The sequence below is a fragment of the Papio anubis genome, chromosome 5 (assembly GCF_008728515.1).
Source record: "Papio anubis isolate 15944 chromosome 5, Panubis1.0, whole genome shotgun sequence".
In the NCBI taxonomy this organism is placed as follows: domain Eukaryota; kingdom Metazoa; phylum Chordata; class Mammalia; order Primates; family Cercopithecidae; genus Papio; species Papio anubis.
Window position 1 is genome coordinate 103215260 of NC_044980.1, and position 25264 is coordinate 103240523.

General features: G+C 39.9%; 1 long non-coding RNA gene across 1 annotated transcript in view; it reads left to right on the forward strand.

The window, feature by feature from the left end:
* Positions 1-25264, forward strand: part of LOC108586370 — a 264725-nt gene that overhangs the window by 165347 nt on the left and 74114 nt on the right. The window contains exon 3 of the long non-coding RNA XR_002522683.2: positions 15323-15426. This is a non-coding gene — a long non-coding RNA (uncharacterized LOC108586370). The remainder of the gene's footprint in view (positions 1-15322; positions 15427-25264) is intronic.

Here is a 25264-nt window from a genome sequence, read left to right on the forward strand (position 1 = left end):
AAGATAAGAAAGCTAGGGATAGGAAATATTAAGATTTATGGTCATAATTTTATATGACTAAGGCTTGGAAATCAAACGAAGGTCTCCCACCTTTTAGGACAATGTTTTTGGTTACATGATGTCATGTCTTCTAAAGAACTACTGTTTTAAATAATAAAATATATAATTTATCTATATATCTTTCATGTATTTTAATGAGAAGATATCATTTCTTCATAGTAATATATCCTATTAAAATGACTAAAAAATACAATAGAGCTCTTGTGAATTTGCAGCCACTTATTATAAAACCCAGAGTACAATTGTAAAGAACAGACAGACTTGATTTGTCTGCATGAGTGGAATCCTCTGACTGTAATCTTTCTTCAAAAAAACAATTTTGTGAAACTATAGTCTGGGTCATATATTTAAAGACAGATATATATTATCATTCATTAAGGTAGAAATCACCACTGTTAATGAGGATGAAATGGCAACTGAAAAAAGCATAAAGATTTTGTTTCCAAAGAAGCAAAATTACCAATAACTTTATCTCCGATCTTTATGCTTGCTATATGTAAATGTACAATGAGAAAAATAAGCCAGAATAAAGAACAGGCAATCCTAAAACAGTTTTTGAAATAACTCAATGTGGCCATCTATCTTCTTAAGTTGACTACAAAAACTTCCACTATGGATTCCATCATCGATCTGTATTAAGGACTCTAATGGTTTCTGAGTGGAGGCAGTAAAAATAAAACAAAAACTGTGAAGAATGAAGATGAGAACTTTTCATGGTACACTATATTCTGTTAAATTAAATTTAATGTAAATAGCTACTGAGTTTTTCTACAATTTTGATTTACATGCACATTAGAAATCTTCATCTTCAGGTGTACTATTTAGAGTTTGTAAAATATAATGTTAATGGTAATTTTCATAAAGCTGGTGGTAAAAGCTTGTTCAGGAATATACTCCTATAACTTTATTTTAATGAGGAAATAAATTTTCAACTCTACATAACTCTAACTTGGAATATTTCATTTTAAGTATATAACTTGCTTTAAGTTTGATGAACATTTGTACCTGGGAACGTTCCAGGTTCAAGTTCACTAGTAAGTGGTTTATTCAGAAGTCTATTTCATTGTCGAAACCTAAGAATTTTCATTCAGAATTTGCTTTAATCTAGATCATTTTCATAATCAGAACTTCTCCAGGGTGGCAACCTCCTTTTCCTTTTTTCTCTGTGGATAAGTTTTCAGTCTCTACCCACTGGGATAATTGTCTGCAATCCGGATACACAGGGCCCATCTATTAAGAGACTGCTGGCTGGGCGCAGTGGCTCATGCCTGTAATCCCAGCACTTTGGGAGGCCGAGGCGGGCGGATCACGAGGTCAGGAGATGGAGACCATCCTGGCCAACATGGTGAAACCCTGTCTCTACTAAAACTACAAAAATTAGCTGGGCATGGCAGCTGGTGCATTTAATCCGAGATACTCGGGAGACTGAAGTAGGAGAATTGCTTGAGCCGGGAAGTGGAGGTTGTAGTGGCCCAAGATCATGCCACTGCACTCCAGCCTGGCAACAGGGTGAGACTCCATCTCAAAAGAAAAAAAAAAAAAAAGAGGAGACTACTTGAAGAATTCCTTGGTTTGGAAATAAGCTATCCTAAACTTGAAGCGGGTGAGGATTATTCCCTTGTAAATGGTGAGCCTAAAATCTATTTTCTTTCATCTGGGCCTATAGAAGGTAGCAGGCAGTTACTTTCCTTTCAGATCAGGTTAATTCTTTCTAGATGAAATAGGTAACAGTATTTAAATTAATTTAATTAACATAGTTACAAGCAGACTCTTACTACCCAGTAAAATGTAGATTAGATTAGTTGCAAGGAAAACTGGTCCTATTCAAAGCCCATTATAATTCAATGCAGAGCTCGATGGCATTTTACTTTTTAATTCTTAATGAGTCAATGATAACAAGCAATTGTATCACCCTCCAATTTGGAATTTACATTTACGATGTTTGCTATAGTTTGGTGGTATGCATGGATACACCTGTATGTGTGGGCCTGCATGCCCACACACAAGTGTCTATGTGAGGGCATGTAATTCGATAAATAAATAAATATATATATATATATATTTGTGTGTGTGTGTGTGTGTGTGTGTACATCCTTGCATATCTGGTAAACATTAAGTTAAAATGTGACTTGAAGGCATGCTACGGAGTCTTGATCTGTCATCTCGGCTCACTGCAACCTCTGCCTCCTGGGTTCAAGTGATCCTCTGGCCTCAACCTCCCAAGTAGCTGGGATTACAAGTGTGCACCACCACGCCTGGCTAATTTTTATTTTTATTTTTTGTATTTTCATAGAGATGGGTTTTCACTATACTGGCCAGGCTGGTCTCAAACTCCTGACCTCAAGTAGTCCACCCATCTCAGCCTCCCAAAGTTCTGGGATTACAGGCAAGAGCCACCGTACCCGGCCCCCTTATTTATTATTTCCAGAAACCTTGTAATCTTTTTCGGTTTCTTCAGTATCCTAGTGAGGCTGCTGTTGTTTACCATCTCATGTAGGAAACAAAGTAAATATGGAATGCCTAAGGGATGTCATTACATTAAATGAAAGGGAGATGGGATATGAGGATTCAAGCTCTCTTTGCTGCAAAGTCCTGGTAGTGCCAGGCTGAGTCCTAATTCTTGGTGGAATGGAGACCTATTTGGCAAGGGTCTGTCCTTATGGTGCCAGAATAGGAAAGCAAAAAGAGTGACTGTAGACAGCAAATACTCTTCTCTGGGGAATTCAGCTCACTTCTTTGATTCCTTTTTTGGCTGGATCTCTTTATTGGCTCAAAATTTTATTTTTATTTTGGCATGAATGATTTATGACTTAGAAATTTTGAAGGTATTATTCTAAATATAAGAAGGTAGTTTAAGATGTTTCTACTGTTTGGTAGCAAGAAAACACTATCAGAAAAACATTAATAAAAACTACTAAAAAACACATTATAGTAAAAATAAATAAAATCACAGCGTTCTGAACTTGCAACACTGTGGGATAAATAACTGGAATATGTTTCCCACTGAAAACATCTAAAATAGCTGGGTATAATATAAAAATATGAATAAAGGATAGTTTGGGTAGTCATACTAATTTCGAACCACATAGACTGCAATAAAAAAAGGCATTAGTAGAGATAGAGTGACACTTCCTAATGATAAAAGGTTTAATTAACTGAGAACATATAACAGTCTAAAATTTTTATGCACTTCTTAATGCACCTTCATACTTTTTAAACCCCAAAGTGTCAGAACTACAAGAAGAATTAGACAAGTCCATAATTTAATTTAGAGATGTTTAACATATCTCTCACCCTGACTGATAGATCAAGCAGAAAAAATAAATCTATTCTAAGAATATAGAAGTTTTAACAGGACAACTAGTAACCTCAAGATAACATACATACAGGGACATCCCAACCAACAATGACAGAGGCCTTACTGTTCTCAACAACGGGTGAAACTTTTATAAGAATTAACCATGTACTGGACTATAGAATAAGGCTCAACAACTTCCAAATGCTTGGTTAGAAAAAGGACAGCAAAATAAACTCACACAGAGAAGTAAGAAAATAATATGCATAAAAATAGAAGTCGGTAAAGTTAAAAAAGCCATGCAATTGGAAAGATCAATAAAGCCAAATTCAGCTCTTTGGAAAACCACCAGCAAAAACAACAAGTATCTCTCTTGTCTCTCATTCCTGTAAATTATGCGATTTGGACTCGGACCCTTGGTCACCAATTCCTTTGTCACTGGGCCTTCACCTCCCTACTGGTCTTTCTTATCACTTATGGTCTCATTTACTGTTGGAAATTATTTGGGTAAAATGTCTGTCTTTCATACTGGTCACAAAACTCTTTTGAAAATAGTGATGAAGACATATTTGTTAGAAAACATAGTTTTTAAACTTGGGTACAAACACTATTAGTCATGGTGGCTTTCAAAGGAACAACTGCCAAAAAGCTGTTTCACTTCTTAATTTCTCCTGAATATACTTCTTTGTTTTGTGGAGGGGGATGGTAGTATTGATATCTTAATGTTTACCTCCTATTAAGTGATGTCACACTACATCTGAGAGGCAATGTACAAGAATGAAAATAGTTCAGGATTTTGAGCTACTTGGAGTTTGTCACTTAAGGGCTTTCTACCCTTTGGGGTAATTATAAAGCTCTGAGTCTCAACTTTCTCAACTTTAAAATGATACTAGTAGTAGTTACCTTGCAAGGGTATTGTGAATATTATATTAAGCAACAAATGCGTAAGACCTGGAATGTAGAAGCTGCTAAGGAAATTATGTCTATGGATTTTATAAGAAAAGACATTTACCTTATCCATGTTTCAAAAAAAACCCAAAGCCTTCAAATAAAAAAAAAAAAAAAAAAAAAAAGCCCTCAAAAAGCTGTTCAAATATAACGAACATTTGGAACATAAGCTTATATTTGATTTATCCCTAATTTTTGTGGTTTTATGTGATTTCAATTTTTTTCTGCTTCTGCCCTGTGCTTTGCAGTCTAAATACTAAAAACATTTTATATGAAGATATTCTATTCCTGGTTCTTCAATCATTACATATTTCTCTAATCTACTTTTTGAGCATGATAATGTCAGTTGCTGTTGGATGGTGAGTTCACTAAAGTTACTGGAGCAGTTTCAAAGGTCAGAAGAAGAGCCAAAGGTCACACAGATTCTTTCCCATATATATTTTAATTTAGGTTTTACAAAATCTCACAGTAGCCAAATGGTAGCCATGTAGTTTGTTCAAATGCCATCACTTTTCAAAAATATTTGTAACAATTGTTGGTGTTCTGATTATTAAAATCTTCATTATTTATTTATTTATTTTGGGGGGTTTGTGGAGTATACTAATATATGTAACTTAGCCAAGTACAAACTCTTCTAGAAAGGCCGACAGTCAATATTCCTCCAATATTCATTCACAGTTCCTAGCAAGCATTATATGTAATCAGTGCTCAATAAATACATGTTGATTGACAAAGGACTAATCAGACACCTACTAGACTACAGAAAGGCAGGTTAAGAGGAAAGAGTGAGAGCTGGAAGGCAGTATATAGAGGAAAGGAGACTGAAAAAGATTTCAAAGACTGAATGTTTTAGAAAATCCTGCAAATAACTGTGGAAGTGTGTGCTGGTGTGTGATTGTTTGCAGGTTGCTGATGATGTGGCATGCAGGTACAGTATAATCCAGAGCTGCCATCAGGCTGATTTAATTTTTTTTCATTAGCAGTGGCACAGACTATAAAATATTTATATTCAAATTCTAACTATGTATGCCTGGAGTAAATAAATAATTTACTGTATAAGCAATACATTATTTACTATGTTATTTTAAATATATATACTATTTGCATCTTACTGAAAACAAAACAGGTAGACTGATGATCTCTTAGGGTTCCAAAATAAAAAATGAGAGAAAAAAAAATCAAGACTGCAGCTGCAGTGGGATGTTTTCTATAAAGCAGAAAGTAATAGCAGAAGACTGCCCCCAATATATGGAAAAAACAAGAAAATTAGCTTTCTTATAGAAAATACTGTCTATCAGCCCAAATACTCAACCATTCATTATCTGGATTTTCTTGGAAAATTTTGAGTTGGGCTCTGAATTAGAAAACTCAGCACCACAGACAAAAACTTTTGGAAAATTATTTAATTCCTTAAGAATTGTTGGTGATTTCAAAGAAGTGAGCAAGATAACACCCTATTTGGGTTGGATGCTCAAATAAAGCATGACTATATGGGCTGGCTCATTTTTTGAAATCACTCTGCTGATTGCAAATCCCCAGCAATGTCTTGGAAGAAAGCTTCTTCCCAAATAAACTTGCTTTCTCCTTCAGCATATTATCTGTTGGCTGACCAATCAGTTCAGACTCATTTCTTGACAAGCAGAGTTCTGAGTCAGAGCCATTTTTGGTCACATCTATTCCCAGCATCAAGCATAGAATCATGTCTTCTTGTCTCCACATGCAGGCCTGGATGCTCCCCCACCACGGCTTTGGGAGTTAAATCTCGTGATTGAGAAGTGGGTCCAGTCCTTGAGATACAACATGGATATTAACCTGGGAATTAATGATCCTTCCTAATGTGCAGAAAGAGCTTATTTCAGCTGCCTACTAACAAGGACATGGGTTCTATGAGCAGACATTCCAGGTTTCCTCCTCCTGTTTTACCTGCGGGATGGGGGCAAATTAACCTTTATCTGCCTCAATTTCCTCATCTCTAAAATGGTGATAATAATATTACATGCCTCCTAGGTTTGTTATGGGGATTAAATGAGTAAAAGTACCAAAAAAAATCACTTAGAATCTGGGCACAGTGGCTCACACCTGTCATCCCAGCACTTTGGGAGGCAGAGGCAGGCAGATCGCTGGATGTCAGGAGTTTGAGACCAGCCGTGCCAACATCTCTACTAAAAATACAAAAATTAGGCAGGCATGATGGTGGGCCTGTAATCCCAGCTATTTGGGAAGCTGAGGCAGGAGAATTGTTTGAACCCAGGAGGCAAAGGTTACAGTTAGCCAAGATTGCGCTACTGCACTTTAGCCAGGGTGACAGAGAGAGACTCTATCTCAAAACAAAACAAAACAAACAAACAACAACAACAACAAAAAACAAAAACAAACAAACCAAAAAACAAGTTCAGCCCCCTCTTGCTCTCTCTAATCCTCTTTGCCATTCTGCCATGTTATGATGCGTCAAGAAGGCCCGTACAAGATGCTAGGACTTAGATATTGAGTTTTTCAGCCTGCATAACTTTGAGAAATGAATGTTTTTCTTTATAAATTACCCAGTTCGTGATATTCTGTTATAGTATCACAAAAGCATCTTGAGAATTTATGTATCTTTTAGCCAGATCCCTTTGTCAATATTGAATAGATAAGCAATTAATTTTCTTCCTCCTACTTTGTCTAGAAATGGAAAAAATATTGCTCTGATATCCCTATGCCATAGGCTGATGCATTTACCTAGTAATTTGTTAAAAAAAAAAAAAAAACGGTGCCCTCTGAAAAGAGAACCCCGTGAACTTCTTGGTAATCTTTCTATGATACATTCATTTTGGGGTTTCCCTTACAAGCTTCCTACCAGTGACACCTTACTACAGACAATATTCTTTGGATGGTAGGGTGATTGAAAGCAGGGCTCTTTCCTAAGAACAACTGTACTCACCTCTCTTTAGGAATTCCAAAATCACTATGGTTTCTCAGTCATTCATGGGACAATAATAACACTGATACCAGAAAACCCTCTGAGAACATGGAAGCAGATGGAGGTTGAGCTGGTTAGGCCTTGGGACAGCCAGTGGGGGATAATGGGAGCAGTGGCAATATTTCTCCCTGTGCTTTCCATGGGCAATGCAGGGCCCAGCCTGGGCTTAACCTGTTCCAGTTGCTAACCTATGAGTGGGCAGGGTGAGGGGCTGCCTGCACCACAGGCAGGCATAAGTGCAAAATCTGTGCTCCCAGGTGAGAACCATTAATCGGGGGAGGGAAAAAGCCCACTTTAGCCAAGGACTGCAGTATCCGCAGCTTGAGTGTAAGAGGTGAGGGCAGATGTCAACAACAAAGAACCTGGCCTATTGACACCCAATAGAGAGACGTACTTGCCCAGTCCAGGCCTCATAGCTACAAGTAAAAGGGGGTTGCAGAGGAAAAGCTTAATAAAACATTTTGATCTGTTCTAAAAATCACTTTTGGCTTTTAATTTCATTCTCTCCTTGACATTTGCCCTATTCTGTGCCTCGACAAGTCACTGGTGTCACTTTCATCAGCATAGGACTGGCCAAAAGGGAAAAAATAATGGATGAAATAAGGAGCGAATGAGGATCATGGATGGGATGGAGCAGGGAGCTCTGCTGAGTATAATATTCCATGGTACTAAGTTGACATTTTGATGTAAATGACTACCATGCCAAAATGCCCTGTCTCAATTATTTTTACTTTTGGTGATGAAGTCTCTGAAAAGAATTTATGTAATTTAATATGTATTCATTTGTAGAGATGATGCTTATGTGATTCAATTATTTGCCACCTAATTTAGAAATCAAAGTACTCATAGCTTTTGCCATCTCTTCTTCTCTTTTTCCCTTTAAAGTATTTGATCTGCAAGAGTTAAAATTCTTTAAGGTAGAAATGCTCTTTTTTATTTTCTTTTCTGTGCTTGTATGTACTTTCTAAATATTATACAAAAGACTTCCATCATTTCAGTAATCAGGAAAAACTATTAAAGTAATAATGAGAGTGCAAACGAAAAGCTCACAATACTTCCCAGGAGGCCCTCATCTGGCTTTTTTCCATGAAAACATTTTTTCTCTGCATGTAAGTCACAAGAAATTGCTCAATGTTTTGTTATTCTTATTTCTATCAAGTGTGTCTCTTTTGCATAACTCTCACCTCATCTCCTTACTGCTGTTTCTACTGTTGAAATAGGATAGTTCATGGAGGGGAAAATGAAGATGCTATTTTTCGATGGTGCTATGAAAGACTTCTTCTAGTGTTATGGCCTTGATTATTCATCTGGACACTTACAGCACCTCTGTCCCTTACCCTATCTGCCAAGTTCACATTTTGTGGCTGAGCAAGAACTTAAAAAGGAAAGGTATGCACTTTTTTTCCCATCTCCCTCACCTTAAGTGGCATCTCTCATCTGGCACAGGATGGGCAGTGTGATGCTCTAAGTCATGCTTAGCATCTTCTTCCCATTGCCATGATACATAGAGAACACATCTCCACATCTCATTCTTGGTTGTACTCAGGTCTAGTTGTTAGTTCATGGCAACCTATTTTCTATCTTTTTATTTCTTTCTTAACAATTAAAGAGAGCAAAGATGCCTTTTTCTACACTTCTTCACCTTTCTTTTTCTGCTGCTGATTTAATGTCTCGGCTAAGAGTTGCTTAGGGGAAGGTTACTACCTTGTTAAGTTTCTTCTCTGCTTTCTCCTGAGTCTTTCTTTTGAGAATCAGTCCTTGGCTGGAACCTCACTCCATGGAGCACTGGGGAGGGGGTGGGAGGCTGGGGCTTCACTGGATTCCAGTTTCTTTGGTTCCTCTCATTCTTTTTTCCTCTCCATCTTTTAGCAAGATATATAATGGGCGTAGGGGCAGGCGCCTGTAATCCCAGCTACTTGGGAGGCTGAGGCAGGAGAACAGTTTGAAACCGGAAGGCAAGGTGGCAAGAAGCCGAGATCTCGCCACTGCACTCCAGCCTGGGCAACAAGAGTGAAACTCCGTCTCAAAAAAAAAAGATATATAACATGTCTGGTTCTTTTCCCATTGAAGAGTTTTCACAGACATTAGGAAGATATTTCATAATTATGTTTCCCAGAAGGAAAGAGAGAAGAGCTGCATTTAGAAAGGCGTGGTGGCTCACACTTGTAATCCTAGCACTTTGGGAGGCCAAGGTGGGCAGATCACAAGGTCAGGAGCTACTCAGGAGGCTGAGGCAGGAGAATCTCTTGAACCCGAGAGGAGGATGTTGCAGTGAGCTGAGATCGCACCATAGAGTGAAACTCCATCTCAGAAAGAAAGAAAGAAAGAAAGAAAGAAAGAAAGAAAGAAAGAAAGAAAGAAAGAAAGAAAGGGGAGAGCTACATATACTAGGGACCTAAACATTCCATACTGTAATGTCTGAAAACCCCTCTGAGGGAAGAGGGTCCTGATCCTCTGTTTAAGCAACATTTTACCTCATAGCCATGGCACGATCAGAGTAGAGTGATCTACCTTTCTGTTGGAACACTGTCCTCTAACTCACTTGTCTGGCTAATTTCCACTCATCTTGCAAGAATCAGCCCAAACACCTACTCTTCTTGGAATTAATCATGCCTTCCTGCCTTAACTCAGGTGAATGCCTGTATCCATGGTCTACTCCTATTCCGCAAGGTGACCATCCTCCAAACACCCACAACGCCGTCTTTGCCATAGTCCTCATCTTGCATTGTATGAAATTATTTATTTTTGCCACCAGACTTTGAACACTTTCAGAACTTTTCAACACTTTATTTTCTTTTCATCCTGGAAACCTAGCATGCAGCTTAGAGCACAGTAGGATCTAAGTATTTGTTGAATGGCAAGTGATTGAGGCTGTGGTCATTCTCTTGCAGCATAAAAAAGACATAGAACCCATGGTAGGGGACAAACATCATACTGTGTCTTAAAAGTTCCTTCCTGTGACTCAAATGACCCGTGAAATTTTTTCTTGTTGAAAATGTAAGATGCCAATAGAGTGTAGTATTCCTGAAAACGAAATCCCCATATAGTATCTGGAACTCCACAGAAAAGTGCCCATCGTGGAAAAGACTAACCTGTACCACTGAGCCCTTCATCTTCAGTTGTCAGCCCTCAGCCATCTCATGCAACTTTCATTTTGGTTGTCTTTGTGATTCTTAATCTCTCCTGTTGGCAAGAGGACGGTGAGCAAGAAAAATGTCTCTGATGTTCCCCCGCAGCTTGGCAGTCAGTTACAGCTTTGGGAATCCGAAGACCGTCCCAGTGTTCTCTGTGCAGTGGCATAGCTCCAAGTATTTTAGCTCTGAAAAATGAGTGCAGTTTCTGTCTGTGGGCTAACATATGCACTTTACACACACTCTTGTGTTAACTATGTGAAGAGAGTGTTCCAGAATAAAAATGCCAGAACTGAACAGACTCCTTGAGTTCATACTCTCATTTTTCGACAGAAGAACGTGAGTCAGAGAGGTGAAGTGATTAGCTCAAGGTCACACAGCATGCAGCAATAAAAATGGGAGGAGGAATAGGAGCCAAGTCCTGTACCCAGTCTGATGTTTGTTCTAAATACCACACTACTGTCCTTTCTAGTCTAGAGAACAGCTGATGACTTAGAATTTTGTGGAGAGAAGGGAACAAATTTCCCTTTACATAAAGAAGTGAGGTGCTTAATTCTGCAAGGACTGGTATGTGACCTCAAGCAGCTATGAAACCTCTCTGATCCTTAGTTTCCTTATCTTTAAAGTGGGACTGACAATAGCTATGCTACCAGCTGTTTTGAAGATTCAATGAAATCATGTCAGCACAGTGCCTGGCTCAGAGCCTGGCCTTAGGGGATTCTCAGTGAACAAGAGCTGTTATTACAAACAAGCATATTGTCCAGCCCTGCTCCCATTCCAGCTCAAGAAAGCTTCCCAGTGGGCAATCAATGCAGTAAGCCGCTGGCTGCGGGGCAGTTGAGCAGGATACGTTTGAGAAAGGATTGAGAGCAAATCTAGTATGTAAGAAAACAACCAAATTCCCATAAAGCCTAATTATTTGCGCTGTTCATTAATAGCCCTGTTCCTCCCCCTCTCCCCCAGCAACAAATTAGGATCTGACTTGAGGTACAGCCCTGATTAGGGAGGGCCTAGTGCGTTTCTGCAGGGGGTATCTCCTGCATAATGTATCTTGGCATCCAAAGGGAGCCTGGATGACTGCCCGCTCTCAGCTTCCCTTTGTATCTCCCATCATTGCCCATAAAAGCCTTCATTATGATCTGGGTCCCCTTTATTGCACGTATAAATAAAATCTGACAGAACTGTACGTAAATCCTTTAGTGGTAAAAGCTGATAGAAGAGGGCAAAAATTAATTTTATGCATGAAGAATCTCATTAAGTAGCTTCATGGAAACAAAAGGAGCTGGCATCAGAGACCGGAGGGTGTGGGCTTCTCTAGGCTGCATCTCTCACAGCTTTACCCAGGAAAAGACAGTCTGCTTCTGCTTCCACTAGTGACTCCAAGAGTCACAGGTGGTGGCAGAGCTGCACTTTCTGGGAAAGGCTTAGGTTTCTGAGGCAAGCAAAGCTGAGCTCCCTTGGGAGTTTCCGCCTTCCACTCCTGCTCTTAGAAGAGGTTCCAGGCACGCTGAGTGAGGTCCTCGTGCAAGGCAGCAGGCATCATCCCTGGAGATATTGCATTCCCTGGGATAAGAAGCCACCTGCCTTCAATATATCTGCAACCAGCTTTAGATCCTCCTGTGTAGGACCCTCTGGTTCTAATGTTAACCACCTAGGCTGCTCTCTTCTGAGAATGGGATGAATGAGGTGAGGAGTGGAGAATAGAAATGCAGGAGAGGGCACTTGGGGGATGGCTCCAGCAGAGCCAGGATCCATCTGCTGGGGTAAAGAAATGTACAGTCAGCTCAGATGCTCTGGCAGTCAGGCCCAAGTTTCAATGGTTGATTCTATATTCATTCTTGATTGGTTGATACCATGTTAAATCACTGCATTTTTCTGCTTTTGATTCATATTGTGTGGAATCAATGATCCATTCTACATGGTCTGTTTTCCTTCCTAGAAAAGAAGCTGCTGACATAAAGACAAAAGTCATCTGTTCAGTCTATCTTCTCAAAACATCTTTCTGTTTTAAGCCATTGTATGCCCCAGCCTATGCCATCCATCAGTATATGATAGGCTTACATCTAGATGCAAAATAATTCATTAAAAGTTACTTGTGGTTTCAGAATACAAAGATCATCTCATACAGAAATAGCTTATTGCAGATAACTTTGATTGGTCAACTATATAAGAACAATACATTATAAACAGACTGAAATTATGCAGAGAAGATACAGTTTTAACAAAATATTACATTCTTAACTGATTTTCCAGCATTGGTGAGTGTCTCATAAGGAAGAAGCAATCAGATACAATGGGCGTTGTATTAGATATCAGAGAAAACAAGTAACCACAACAATAATTTTAAAAAGGATAATAAAATAACAGGAAAAACATCCCTTCAATAACAGTCCCTTATTGGTGTTAAATTGCTTCATAGAAATTCCATCTGTTATATAATTTGGTTGTGTCTCCACCCAAATCTCATCTTGAATTATAGTTCCCATAATCCCCACGTGTCCTGGGAGGGACTCCGTAGGAGGTAAATGAATCATGGGGGAGGTTACCCCATGCTATTCTTGTGATAGCGAGTGAGTGCTCATGAGATCTGATGGTTTTATAAGGGATTTCTCCCCCTTGCTTGGCACTTTTTCTTCCTATCACCCTGTGAAGAAGATGGATTTCTTCCCCTTCACCTTCTGCCATGATTGTAAGTTTCCTGAGGCTTTCCCAGCCATGTGAAACTGTGGGTTAGTTAAATCTCTTTTTTTTGGTAAATTACCCAGTCTTGGGTATTTTTTCATAGCAGCATGAGAACAGACTAATACAGTACATTGGTACCACAGAGAGAGGGGTGCTGTTATAAAAGTACCTGGAAACATGGAAGCAACTTTGAAACTGGGTAGAGGCTGAGGTTGGAACAGTTTGAAGGGCTCAGAAGAAGACAGAGATGTGGGAAAGTGTGGAAGTTCCTACAGACTTGTTAAATGGTTTTGACCAACATACTCATAGTGATATGGACAATGAAGCCCAGGCTGAGGTGGTCTTAGATGGAGGTGAGGAACTCATGGGAACTGGAGCAAAGGTCACCCTTGCTATGCTTTAGCAGCAAGACTGGTGGCATTTTGCCCCTGCCCTAGAGATCTGTGGAACTTTGAACTTGAGAAAGATGATTTAGGTTATTGGTCAGAAGAAATTTCTAAGCAGCAAAGAGTTCAAGAGGTGGCAGAGCATAGAAATTTGGAAAATTTGTGGCCTGACCATGTGATAAAAAAGGAAATCCTATTTTCTGGGGAGAAATCCAAGCTGGCTGCAGAAATTTGCATAAGTAATGAGGAGCCAAATGTTAATTGCCAAGACAGTGGGGAAAATGTCTCCAGGACATGTCACAGACCTTAGTGGCAAGCCCTCCCATCACAGGCCAGGAGGCCTAGGAGGTAAGGATGGTTTCGTGGGCTGGGCCCAGGGCCCCACTGCTCTGTGTAGCCTAGGGACTTGGTGCCTTGTGTCCTAGCCACTCCAGTCATGACTAAAAGGGGCCAAGGTATAGCATGGGCTGTGGCCTCAGAGGATGCAAGCCCCAAGCCTTGGAACATGGTGTTGAGCCTGAGGGTGCACAGAAGTCAAGAATTGAGGCTTGGGAACCTCCTTCACTTAGATTTCAGAGGTTGTATGGAAATGCCTAGATCTTCAGGCAGAAGTTTGCTACAGGGGTGGGGTCCTCATGGAGAACCTCTACTAGGGCAGTGCAGAAGGGAAATGTGGGATGGCAGCCCCCACACAGAATCCCCACTGAGTTACTGCCTAGTGGATCTGAGAGAAGAGGGCCACTGTCCTCCAGACTCCAGAATGATAGCTTGCACTGTATGCCTGGAAAAGTGGCAGATACACTATGCCAATCCATGAAAGCAGTCAGGAGGGGGCCGTACCCTACAAAACCACAGAGGTGGAACTGCCAAAAGCTGTGGAAGCCCACCTCTTGCATCAGCATGACCTTGATGTGAGACATGGAGTCAAAGGAGATAATTTTGGAGCTTTAAGATTTGACTGCCCTGCTGAATTTCAGACTTAGACTTGTGTGGGATCTGCAGCCCCTTTGTTTTGGCCAATTTCTTCCATTTGGAACAGGTATATTTACCCAATGCCTGTACCCTCATTGTACCTTGGAAGTAACTAACTTGCTTTGGATTTTACAGGCTCATAGGAGGAAGAGACTTGCCTTGTTTCAAATAAGACTTTTTACTTGGGTTAATGGTAGAACAAAATAAGACTTTGGGGGATGGTTGGAAAGGCATGATTATGTATTGAAATATGAGAACATGAGATTTGGGATAGGCCAGGGATGGAATGATATGGTTTGGCTATGTCCCCACCCAAATCTCATCTTGTAGTTTCTAGTTCCCATAATCCTCATGTGTCATAAGACGGACCCAGTGGGAGGTAATTGAATCATGGAGGCAGTTACCCGATGCTGTTCTCATGATAGTGAGTTCTCATGAGATCTGATGGTTTTATAAGGGTCTTCTCCCCCTTTGCTCAGGACTTCTCCTTCCTGTTGCCCTGTAAAGAAGGTGCCTTTCTTCCCCTTCACCTTCTGCCATGATTGTAAGTTTCCTGAGGGCTTCCCAGCCATGCAGAACTGTGAGTCAATTAAACCTCTTTTCTTTATAAATTACCCATTCTTGGGTATTTCTTCATAGCAGCATGAGAATGGAGTAATACAATTGTATACTACAGAAACACACTAGAAAATACTAAGAATGCTAACATTTCCCTGTGTACTTGCACATCAACAGGGCAGAAAGCGTGTTAGAAGAATGATCAGAAGGGCATCAATTTCAGAAGCAACAGGAAGTGACACAACTGAGTTTGAATCATGGTTTCATCTGTTATCAACTAGGAGACCTTGTGTAAAATAGCTAATCTCTCTGGGCATTTGTTTCCTTACAGTTCCTTTGAGGATTGCAGAAAGTTATCCAGTGCAGTTTTAACACAGACTCTCCAAAAATGACAGCTCTGATGAGCCTTTAGGGAACTGAGATTGGATGTATAAGGTAAGCCAGATTGTAATCTCTGGGACTCTTCCAACTGTGTGCATCTGACTACTCCTTCATCTCACTGAATATTTTTGGTTCCATATGTCATGCCTTCACTTTGATAACAGTACCAAAGGGATTAGAATAAAGAGCAAATACATTTTGAAATGTCAGCCCAAGAGCATTGTTTGGATATGGTTTCCAAATTTCTTTCCAAATTATTTTCGAAGAATTTAGTTTTCTTTCTTAACTATGCTTGCTGATCAATGCACCTGCTTCATTGGTTGGGAACGCCTGTGACTTTATGAAACTCCATCTTCATCATAAGCCCAAACTTAATTGCCTTGTTCTCAATTGCTGGATTTGCCTTTTGTTTTGGTGGTTACTGAAATGATAATATTTTAGCTATTAAGATCTTATTTAAAGTGAATTTAAAGTGAAAAAATCTAGCTGTTGCCCCTGCAACTTATCAGGAAAGTATTCATTTATTATTAAATAAAGACAGTTTTGCTTAACACTTTGAAAAATGTGAGGTTTTTTTTTCCAAGTGCTTTTTCATGGCTCTTCACCTCATCAAATCATTGTTTGACAGAGCTAGAAGGAATGTCATAGTTTTTCGAAATAACTGTACATCCCACCTCTTGTGGGACCTTAAAAAATATAGAATCTTAAAACTTACCCCTAAATATCTAGGACTAAGGCTTAGGGAATTCTTTTACATTACCAAAGTACAGGTGGCCTATAAACTTGTATAGTCCAAATCCCACATTTCACAGTTGAGAATATTAAGAAGGAGAGGAGTTAAGGCAACTGTCAAGGTCACAGAACTGGATAATGGCAGAACAGGCTTCTAACTGCAAGGGCTATTCTGAATCCACCACTTGAATACTGCTCCTAGGAACACCTTGTTTGATGCTATCTGTATGGGATTTTAAAAATTATTTATTTAACATATGATTGAAGATTTAGACTATGGAATGCATATCCTCATGGAAAAGATATGACAATATCAAAAGGGCAAAATACCTAGGTGATAGTGGAAGATGCCTCCAAAAGAATACAAGTCTGGAGAGGATGACATGACAGGAAATCTCAGTTTTTCTTTTCTAGCCGTTCCTTAAACATACCTTCCTTAGCTGACTGACATATTGTGCCTTAGGCAATGTGTAGCCAATCAAGATACCTTTGCTTATTTAGCAACCATATCTGACTCCTGTACTTATGATCCAAGTACCACAGAACCAGTTCTGTAATTGACCACCAATGAAATGACTGATTTTGCTGGGAAGAGGAACCAGGGATGCTGTCTCTTGGCTCCTTGAGAGGTCAGATCATTATAGGTGGTAGAATCTGGGCACTTCCCCCACTTCTTCTTCCATTTCTGCTTTCTCTTCTTCTTTTGAGACTGGATCTGGGAGAAGTAGCTGGGATAGATGTAAGTGCCAGAAATTGTTCAATAGCCACGGAATGGCTTGAGTTAGAGCTAATGGAAATCCTTGATCCCATCCTCAGACTCTTTATGCACTCTGAGTTGGCAACTGTAAACTCCTGTACTTTGTTCTTCTCCTCTGTTTCTCAGGTGTCCTTTACCATGATGATGGCAGAAACTAATTCCTTTGTATGTCTTCAAAGTTTGAATGGTTTGAGTTCCCCTGTAGAAACTCAAAGCGAAGACAATTTTTATATTAAAGGCTTATTAAATTTGGAGCCTCCATTTCCTCATTGGCAAAACGTGAGAATTCAGCTATTATCACAGTGCTTGGATACAAGTACAAATTTTTTTAAAAAATCTTCTAATAACCCTTTATTGCTATTAATTATATTAACAATTTTGATGCAGAATTTTTTTCTTATGAAAGATTCTAAATCCTTTCACCATATGCAGAAGCAGATATGCTCAGCCTGCAGAGTTAGCAGCTTTTTAATCTACATTCCCAAAGCATCTTGTGTTAAAAGAGCATATTTCTCTCACTATACTTTTCATAATGCATTATAGTTACTTGTTTTGAGGGCCTCCTCTTTACCAGACTTTGAGCTCCTCAGGGGCAAATGCCATACCTTATTCACTTCTGTATCATTGTCATCTAATGCGGTGCCTGGTACATAGTAGGTGTTCAGGAAATGATTGTTGAATGAATGAGGAGGACCTCTCAGGCTCAAGAAGACACCGAGTAGTCATGGCAACCAACAGAAGGCTCCCAGTTTAAGAACCATAAGCACTCTGTACTTGGAGTTTTGTTTTTCCAAATTACAAAGGATTGATGATCAGCTTTGTTCTCCTGCCTGCCTTGTGACTCATGCTGCTGTGGGTTAGATGCCTTGGCAGAGATAAGGCAAAAAGGTATTTTGTCAAACTTGGCAACTTGCTATAAATATGGATAATGAGTCCACTCAGTTGTTTTTTTTTTTTTTTTTAATAAGGCAGTCGGGTTTTCTCTTGCTTTCATTGGAGTCAGATAGTTGTAAGTTTTTTTCAGGCTTCATTTTACTCCCTTCTGTTATAAGGGAATAAGGAAATCATTGTAGTGGGAACTTACATTAAGCTGGTCCTCTAAGGCTATGTGGCCACTTGCTACAAAAAGGATTGTTTGTAAGAAAGCTTTTCAGGATTTAGAGCTTTCTACATAGACACACTATATTGGCTCCTTGGTTTAATAGTGATACCTAGGAAGGCACAACTGACCTATGCATTTATTCAATAAATATTTATTATGGTTTCAGCAAATTAGGCCAAGATTTTCCCCTACAGTTACTTTTGAAGATAAAGCACCAGGTTAGCAGAAGAGCCTTAGCAGTTCTCTAGAGGTTTAGCAGATATTCAATTCTCTTTTGCCAGTGTAGAATCAGCAAATGTTGCAAAGAAGATTCCTAGAATCCATCAGGGGTCACATCCTAGGGCTTTGGCAGGCAATAGTGGGCTGCACTAGATGATGTGAGGGGAAGAAAGCAAGCAGTGCCCTCTGCCCTGCTTGTGCTCCACCCCAAGTGCATTTATGCCCATCTTGCTGACTCAGTATGAGCTCAAACAGAGCCTGCCCATTTTGATTTGCTCTTTTCTCTTAATGATTTCCAAAGGTAACAGGAGAATTGCAAATAAAGGAACAAATGAGGGAAAGAAGATACACTCTAAGTAGTTTTTAAACAATTCATCTGGAAAGCTTATGCACAGCTGCCTACGAGTCTGAAAGCCATTACCTGTTCCTGGAAGGATATTATCTCCACTTCCTGTTTGCTGCATTTATCTTCTCTGCTTGGCAGGAGAAAACCATCCTGCTTTGCCTTGCAGGAGACCAGGGACCAATTTTCATCTCACCTGCTTTCATCTACCACCTAGTAGGGTGCTGGGCATGTAGTGTTCAGTAAATATTTGTACACTTACTCAGTGGTGCTATTTTCCCCAGCACTAATCAAAACAAGAAAAAGTCATTTGAAACGGAGATATCTGAGGTAGGCTCTATTTAGAAACAGTGGCTAGGAAGATGCTAGGCATCCTTAGTGTAAAGATGTACCCTACTAGCTATATCATAGTTATCATTTCACATTAGGTGAGTGTATTAGGTTGTTCTTACATTGCTATAAAGAAATACGTGAGACTGAGTACTTTATAAAAAAAAAAAAAAAAAAAGAGGTTTAATTGGCTCGTGGTTCTGCAGGTTTTATAGGAAGCATGGTGCTGACATCTTCCAGGCTTCTGAGGAGGCCCCAGGAAGCTTACAATCATGGTGGAAGGCAAAAAGGGGACAGGCACATCACATGGTAAAAGCAGGAGCAAGGGTGGGTGGCGGGGAGAGGTGCCACACACTTTTAAATAGCCAGATCTCAAGGGAACTCACTATCACAAAGGCAGTGCCAAGCGATGATGGATCTGCCTCCATAATCCAAATACCTCCCACCAGGCCCTACCTCCAGCATTGGGGATTACAATTCAACATGAGATTTGGGTGAGGACAAGTATCCAAACTCTATCAGTGAGATTGTTTATGACCACAAAATTAAAACACTTGAACACTTGCTCTCTGCTGTTTACAACAGCCTGATAGCCATTTATGATGATTGGTAAATAATAGAGCATCTCATTAGGCTCCTGTCCTGCTGCTTCATGACCACAGAGAAATTACTTATCTTAGTTGGACATTTATTTTTTATATCTACACTGAGAAGAAGGTTGTAGTAGATGATCTCTAATACTAGAATGGCTAAGGTTTTCTCTGGGTCCCAATGCCACTCTGTTAGCAAGCCGTGCCTAAAGTGCTGTGCTGTTAAAAGATGGGACGTCTCATACCGGTTCAGAAAATGAATGCCTAGATTGAATACTGATATGTGTTGTCCATGGAAGGGTGAGTTTGCAGACTGAGGGCTCTGAATATGTCAGCCAACCATGTTTCAGTCCTCACTATCTATGTGGCTGGGGACAAGTTACTTAATTGGTTTTCTCATTTGTAAATTGAGCATAATGTTAGAACCTAACTTGTGGAGTTGTTATGAGAATTAAATATGGTGATACATATAAAGCACTGTGACTGAAACTTAAAATATACTCAGTGTTAGCCATTATTTTTTGTGGTTGTAATTTTACATGTCGATTATATACCTAATACTTTTTTCAGCTCTGATATTTAACGATGATAAGCCAACACTTGCACTGGATGAAAAGTAGTAGATTGGCCCTATGCTGTGCATTGAAACACTTAATTTTGTATAATCTATTAAGGAGTGTCATTAGTGGTTTGCCACTGGGGCTCAGGAGCAAAGGGATTCAAGGGAGTACAAAAATTAGATACAGAGAATTATTTTCTCCTTGATGACAAAGATTCTTTGCTTGGCCAAACTTTCGTCAGGCTTTTGAATCTTTCCCCAGCCCCATCTGTGTACTTTCTTGAAAAATCCAGTTTTAGCAAGAACCCTGCTAAGTTAGTTTAGTGGTTTAGCAAGAACTCCCCCTCCTCCATCCTCAATGTGTTATCTCCCCTGATATCTGATCAGGTCCTCATCCTCTACTGTCCCTCAGATGATGACCAATTACCCTGGCCTGTCTTCAGCAAGAATCCTGTGAGCTCAGTTTAGCCAGAATCTCCCTTACCCTTGAAGTTTCCTCTTCATAATTTTCCATCCACTGACCCCTACACTGCTCCTTGGCTGTAAATTCCCACTTTCCCCATCCTGTATTTGGAGTTGAGCCCTATCTGTCTCCCCCACTGTAAGACCCCATTGTAGTGGTCCCTATTTCTATCATGATGGTCCCGAATAAAGTCTTCCTCCCCATCTCTACTAAAAATACGAAAAATTAGCCGGGCTTGGTGGTGGGTGCCTGTAGTCCCAGCTACTCAGGAGGCTGAGAACTGTGTGAACCCAGGAGGCGGAGCTTGCAGTGAGCTAAGATCCCGCCACTGCACTCCAGCCTGGGTGAGAGAGTGAGACTCTGTTTCAAAAAAAAAAAAAAAAAGAGTCTTCCTTATTATGCTTTAAAAAGTACCATTGATAAGTTCTCCTGAACAATAGGAGGCTGCCAATACGTAAATACTATCTCTATATCAAGTAAACTTTCAAGTAACTTCTACATCAAGTGGACTTTCAGGAGTTTCGGGAGTTTCAGGTAATGGGTTCATTTTCTGCTTCTCACGTATTTAAGGCATAAAATACATAATTAGTGAATACCTCCTATATTCCAGGCACCGTTGTAGACACTGGAGATGCAGTAACAATTTAAAACAGACAGGATCCATATCCTCAAAGAGCTTAATTCTAGTGGGAGCGGTAGGCAACAAACAAGCAAGCAGATGAAAAAATCAGTTTCAGACAGTAATAGGTGCTATGATGACAGTAAAGCAGTCATGTGATAGAGGACACTTTACACTGGTGGTCAGGGAAGGCTTCTCTGGGGACAAATATTTCCACTAAATACTGACTTATAAGTAGAAATCAGCTACTTAAGGATATGAGAAAGACTGTTCCAGTCAGAGGGAACAGCATGTGCAAAGGCTTTCTTATGAAACCTTAGTATAATTAAGGACCAGAGAGAAGCCCAGTGCGGCGGGAGCAGAGTTAGCACAGGGAAGACTGGTGAGGGCTGAGATGGGAGGTTAAGTAGGGGTTGGACAGGCTTGCACATTATAAACCCTGATAAGGAAATTTGATTTTATTCCACAAGTATTGCAAAGACATTTGAATATTATAAATAGGGAAGTGACACAATCTGATATACATTTTCTAAAAGATCACTTTCACTTCTTTGTGGTAAATTGATTTTAGTATGCAAGAGTGACATCAGGTTAACTTGTTACCACTAATCCAGGCTTAGAAGGTAAAAAGAATGGATTTAGGGTACATTTTCACCAGTGGAGGTGAAAAGAGTTTCCTCAAAAAGTGTTTAACATCTTAGCTAGTGTGACGTTTGACCCACGTCTATAGACTTCTCTAAGGCCCTAAGGCCACCGTTTCCTCTTGTACTTAAAGTATTTAACTCGGTGGTCTAAAAGCCTGCATGTGTAAATGCAAATTTTCTATTTGTCTTGGAAACAAAAAGTTGCTCACCTGCAGCTAGCTCACACACTGAGGAGTGGAATCAATAGGTGCTGCCAAAATACATGTCATTGCTTGGTGTCTTGGAGATGTCACTCTCACTCTTATTGTTCTTCCATATGAAATAAATTATTTAATGTTTACAGCACGTATAAAATGCCTACTAAAATCTTCACTTGTTAGAGAGGGAACATAAAGGAACCTGGGTTCTTAAAGACCTCGGAACACATAGCAGTCACCCTGCTTGGCTGTTCCCACATGTGTGCACTCCTTTCTTCCTACATTCTTTCAGCCCAGGAGAGATTAAACTAGTCAACTTGAAACCCAACTTCCCAAAAGGAGACTTTAATCACAATATTCAGTGCTTTTGTCCCTGCTACACTGGTTTTAAGATATGTTATCTGGAATTTCTGCCACCCTGGAGGGAGGATTCACAACTCCAGTTCTTTTTCTTCCCATTTGAAAGTGGGATACAACTCTACTTTTTTTTCCCTTTTATACCTTGTTTTATGCTTTGTTAAAAATTTTTTTAAATATTTTTAATTTAATTTAATATTTTAATTGACACATAACAATTGTATATATTTATGATGTACAAATTTATGGTGTATTTATGGTGATATTTTGATATATATAATGATAGTGGTCAGATCAGGGTAATTAGCATACTCTGCTTTTATCTGCCTCTTTTATCTGATTATGTCTACATCTATCTATAGGCGTGTTTCTCCATCATTGTGTGATTTTCATTGTGAACAAAGCTTGGCTGTTCATTTGTAAAGTACAGAATATATAAAATGTAGTTGAAGAGTCAATCAGTATGTGTATTACTCAGACCTTTATATTTATGTTTTAATCCCTAACCTTTCTAATGTAAGAAGAAAGACCATTTTGGAAGGATAATGAATAGTTCTTGGAATAGAAGGAAAGACCTGGAAAATGAAAAGCTGAGGTAAGGCAGGCGATGAGGACTACTGCTGAGATCACTCCTAGGAGGAAGCTAGTTGGAATGCCGCCACCTGCACTGTCCCTGTTGCTTGGCCCTTGTACCCACACTGGCCCCACTGCTGCAGGACTAGCAGACAGTAGTACTGCTGCTGTGCTGACACCTCCTCATACAGAGCTGCTGCTGCTTTCCTGATGCTACTGTTTCTGTCTCTGCTGCTTCTGGGCTGTCCCTTGTCTTTTGTTTGTGTGTGTGTGTGTGTGTGGTTTTTTTTGTTGTTGTTTTTGAGACAAAGTCTTGCTATGTTATGCAGGCTGGAGTGCAGTGGTGCGATCTTGGCTCAATGCAACCTCTGCCTCCTGGGTTCAAGTTATTCTCTTGCCTCAGCCTCCCTAGTAGCTGGATTACAGGTGCGTGCCACCATGCCCAGCTAATTTTTTATATTTTTAGTAGAGATGGGGTTTTATCATGCTGACCAGGCTGGTCTCAAACTCCTGACCTCAGGTGATCCACCCAGTTTGGCCTCCCAAAGTGCTGGGATTACAGGCGTGAGCCACCACGCCTGGCCTGTTCCTAGTTTTTTATGTCACTATATCCACATTGAAAGTTCCAAGAGGCAGCACCCCATGCCTCAGATGGCAGGAATCATGAGAACTAAACTGGTATTTTTGGCTTCTGTAGTGTTAGGCAGCACTTTGCATCTCAGTCTTTTTTTCTGAGATGTTAATATACCTTTTAGATATTTGGTGAAAGTCCGCTGGGAGTAACTTTTTTAGTTTAAAATAACATTGTCTCTATTTTATACTCTTTCTCTAACAGTTGCATAGGAATATAATTAACATAATAAGCTGCATATATTTAAATTATATAATTTAATAAATTTTGTGGTGTGTGTGTATATATATGTACATATTTATTACCCTTAAAAGATTCCTTGTGCTCATTTGTATTTCTTCCTTGCTGCCCCTTGTGGCTCCCCAAAGAAGCCATACAGATTAGCTTGCATTTTTTAGAATTGTATGAAAGTGTCATCACACACTATCTATTGTTTTATGTCTGAATTCTTTTACTCAGCATAATTATTTCAGATTCATCCATGTTGTGTGTATTAATAGTTCTTTCTTATTACTCAGAGGTATTGACTCAAATAAATATACCACAATTTGTTTGTCCATTTCAATTTTATGAACATTTGGGTTGTTTCCAGTTTTTGGCTATTAGAAATAAAATTCTTATGAAGGTTTGTTTTGAAGCACATATGATTTTATTTTGTTGGCCCAGGAGTAGAATGTCTCGGTCATATGGTGGCAACATGTTTAACTTTTTAAGAAACTACTGAAACAAGATATTTCCTTGACCCCTTTGCTGGTGGGAACTGGAATGCAGGGGCACTGAAACTAATCAGCTTCTTTGGGGCCAGCAGGGATGAATTCCACTCACTCAGACCCACTGTTCTTCAGCCCTCATGGGAGGGGGAGCATGTAGGTGAGTGAGTATAGGAGCTGGGGTGAGTGCTTTTGGGCACCAGCAGGAGAAAACTCCATTTGGACCCCATGACAGCATCTGGGTGAGAGCGGTGCCCATGACTTCTGAAGCCTCAGAAGGAGTGTTACAGTGCACTTTTAGCTTTGCCATCTCTGGACAGTTTGAGTGTTAGTAACTCGGTGGAGGGCCTTTTGCACCTGCATCTAAGTTCTTGTCTGCCATCCAGAAGCAATGAGGTTGCACGAACCAATTGAAGATGGTAAATGCTGGAGTTTTTTTTGCTGATGAAAGTGGCTCTCAGTGGAAGGGGGAGCTGAAAAGGGGATGGAATGGGAAAGTAATCTTCTGCTGAAGTCTGGCCATCCCCAGCCAGACTCCTCTCTGAAGCTACGGCATCAAGCTGTCCCTCTGAAGTCAAGCTGCTTCTCTCCAATGTCCAACCATAGTTTCTAACATCCAGCTGCTTCTGCTCTCTCTGCTGACTCAGCCTAGGGCTTTTGTGGGCACATGATGAGGGTGGGGTGGGCCATGAGTGGTTTTAGAAAAGACAACATTTGAGCAGGAAAATAGGGATATAAGTTCTCACTTTCCACCATGGTATCAGGCTTTTTGGCTTAAGGGTGGGGTCCTTGCTGGAGACCAATCCCACTTCTGCCCAGAATTTCCCAGACTCCTTTCCCTATCACTACCAAGTTATTTTCAAAAATATTTATACTGCGTTACCACCAATAAAAAAATGAAAGTTCTAGTTGCTCCATATCCTCCTCAACACTTAGTAATATAAAAAGATTGGTATAGTTAAGCTGGCACAGTTCTGGAAACACTTACTTACAGTTCGTGAGCCAGTGGAAAAGATAGATTTCCTTTCTAATACCACATATAAAATATTATACTTTTGCTATTGTG